Genomic DNA, 3520 nt, shown 5'->3' on the forward strand with positions numbered 1-3520 from the left:
GTGGCTCCCAGCAGAGCTTCGGGCCTTTTCCTTAGGAAGGGGAGGGGGCGGTAGGAGGGGGCCCTCGCCCCGCCCCGTCCCTCATACACACAATGGGACAGGAACTAGCCCGGCCGGGAGGCTCCAGAGCCTCGGCTCCATGCCCGCTGGCCCAGAGGGTGGAGCGCCAGACGCCTGGGTTCCGCTCTGAGAAGGAGGGTGATAAGGGGGAACCCAGGTGTCTGGCAGAACCCTGGGGCCAGAGCGCAGGGACTGGGGTGAAGTGGGATGGCGGGGTGGGCTAGCCAGAGTGCCCGAAAGAACCCTGCGGGGGTGTCTGACCAGAGGGGAGGCCTTCCACCTCGCCCTTGCTGGCCTCACCCTGAGGCGTCAAGCAGAAGGTGGGCACTGTGGCCGCAGCAGGTGACAACAAGTCCCTTGCTCTCAGTGACCACAGGGACTGCTAGGGTTACCCCAGGGCTCTGCTTGACCACCTTGCCGACATCTAAGCACTCCTGGACTCCTACTGTTGAGTCCTTTCGGGTTCCTGGGGATACAGGCCCAGCAAGGGCACTCTGACCCTTTGTCCTTGGGTCTGGCATTAGGGTATTCCATTCCCTCCCGGCCCCTATTTCCTGGAACCCCCGCCCCACCCCGCCACCCCCTGTGACTCAAGTTGGGGGACACAAAAGGGCAGGAAGCTGCGATCCAGGGCCTCCACCCCCCACCCTGTCATCCAGTGACGCATGCTTCCCCAGGGGGTGGGGGTGGGGGGTAGGTCAGCAGATAGACCCAGCGGTCAGGGCTGAGGCAGGGACTGCCCACTGGGGAGACCATGGATCCCTGGTAAGCGTGTGGGGTGAGGGAAACTACGATTCCCAGAATGCAGGTGGTGTACTCAGACACTCCTCAGGCACCATGAGCCATAGTGCATGCTGGGTTTTGTAGTTCTAAGCCATCTAGGGGCTGGAGAAGGGCCGTAAGCTGGGGCTTCAGCATCTACAGGGGTTCCAGCCTCATGGATCTGAGACCACGCAGACCAAGAGAAACTGCGAGAAAGAAACAGAAGTTGAGCGACTGGGATGGGCAGAGACCGGGAGAGGCAGACAGGCAGACAAACAAACATGTAGATTTGTGTTGGCTGAGCTCCTTCGAAAAGCAGTGGAAGATATGATGGGTGCGGGCCTGCGTGGGGGGCGAGCAGGCGGACCAACCGGAAGGAACGGGCTGTGCTGCGAGTTCTGGGGTCACACCAAGAAGGTGGGGTCTGCCGGTCTGCAGGGAAGAGGGTGAGGGGGCCCTTGTATGCCTGGACAAGCCTGACCTCCTGGGCTCCCAGAAACTTTGCTGCCCCTCCCTCAGCCAGGGGGCAGGTGAGATTCAGAAGTATGAGACCTGTGTTCAACTGGGCCTGTTCCCCCCCCACCGCCACCCCTCCGCTGGCCCTGAAACCCGAGGCCCCACCCCACTTGCCACCGGAGGCAGGAGACGGGGTCCAGGCCCCTACCTCTCAGACATTCTCCCCACCACGGCAGAAACAGATGGACCCCATTTCTGGCTCCCATGTAGCCACCACCTACAATGCACATGACTGAAAATGACTCCTTTTTCCAGATGCCAGCTAACAGCTGTGACTGGCCTCCCCAGGGACAAAGCGGCAACGAACCGCAGATGCTGAAGTCATTACGACCTCTCGCCTGCAGCCCTGGCCACAGCCCTTCCCTGTGGACTCCTGACCTCGAGGTCTCCCCTCCCATCTGCGCTCCACACTGCCGCCAGATCCACCTCAAAGTCAGGGCCGACCTCATGCTTTGACCCTTCCTGAAACCTTCAACCCAAGGTTGACACACTGACCCCGGGCCTCAATTCCCCTCCTGTGCCACTCACAACCCTCTGTTCTAGACAACGGGCTTCCACACAGTTTCCAAACAGTCCTTGTGACCTCCTGCCCCCGGGCCCTTGCTTTCGCCATCTTCATGCCCTCTCCCTTGGCCCTCCGACTAAGGGAGATCTTTCTTTTCCTTCCTCGTGGCCCAGCCGTGGCTGCCCCGGAGGCATCCTGCCCGGGGAGGACCTGCGACAGGAAGAGCAGGTGTGATGACCTGAGACTGCCCAGCACCCAGCCCAAGACCACCTGCTCCTGCAGGGCTTCAGAGGGTCCCTGGGCCCCCGAGGTACGTGGGTTCAGCACTGCTGCCCACTGCGGGGGGTCTCTCCAGGCTGCCTTCCTGCGGTGCTCCTGTTGGCCTGCTGAGACCATCTCAGGCCTCGCTGTGGTTCGAGGCCAATCCCATCCAGTCCTCTCTCCCCTCTCCTCCCACAGATGTCAGACCTGTGTTCTGTCCCTTGCCTCCCCGTTATCTTTCACAGGCATGAATCCCTTTGCTTCCAGTTCCTTCTGGGTGTGCTTCCCAGAGGATGCATGGCCCCGCTGCGTTTCCTTGCTTCCACCAGCCCCTTTCTCCAGGCTCCCCGGGCCTTGGGAATATCTCTTGTCCTGGTTCCTCCCAGGGGCGGTTCCCGGGCAGATTTCTCTTCCAAATGAACTTGTGTTGCTCTGGAAGAACAGGGCAAGCGCTGCTCCTCTGAGGTTCTACCAGGCCTGTGTCTTCTACACCAAGTAGGTGCTTTGTGGATATTGGCTTGCGCAGCTCCAGATGCCTGCAGCTGTCCAGGCCTGGCAGCTATGTTCTCAAGGCAGTTGGAGAGGGGCCACTGAGCAGGAAATTGGCTGAGGCTCATGGGTCTCGATGGGCAGAAGGAGCGGGTTGGACTGGGCAAGGTCATGGTGCCAAGAGGGGGCCTTCTCTGGCCAGGGAGGCTGGGGACAGTGGAGCACCGCTGCATGGACGGTGAGGACCAGGGGCCCTGAACTGGTCTGGGCAGAGGAAGCCTGGCAGGGGTTTTAGGAAGGGAGACAGAAAAAGTAGAGTTAGAGAAAGCCAGAGATGAGGCTTTGCCGCAGGGGAGTTTCTGTTTGGCTGCATTTCCTGGAGTTTTGGCCAGCACTGCCCCACGTGTCCTAGCTCCCATCCGGAGACCCTGGCATGCTTGATCATTTGACCCTCCCACCTCTGGGCTGAGGTCATTCCCATCTCCCCGTAGACCCTGCCTTGATCTTTACCAGCCATCCCCAGTGGGCATTAAGTCTTATGCGTCTAAGTGGCTTATTACTCTTCTTAGCAACTGCATTTTTTTTTTTTTTTGAAGTTGGGGTAGAATTGCTTTACAATGTTGTGTTAGTTTCTGCCATACAGTGAAGTGAATAAGCTATATGTATACACATATCCGGCTTCCCGTGTGACTCAGTTGGTAAAGAATCTGCCTGCAAAGGAGACCTCCTGCCAATGCCCTGGATCAGGAAGATCCCCCGGAGAAGGAAATGGCAACCCACTCCAGTATTCTTGCCTGGAGAATTCCACGGACAGAGGAATTTGCTGGGATACAGTCGACAGGGTTGCAAGAGTCGCATGATTCAGTGACTAAACCACCACCATACACATATCCCCTCCCCCTTGTCCTCCCCCAATTCCACCATCTA

This window comes from Bos grunniens, chromosome 4 (assembly GCF_055505025.1).
Source record: "Bos grunniens cultivar Pamir isolate PY7600 chromosome 4, Bosgru_T2T1.0, whole genome shotgun sequence".
NCBI lineage: Eukaryota > Metazoa > Chordata > Mammalia > Artiodactyla > Bovidae > Bos > Bos grunniens.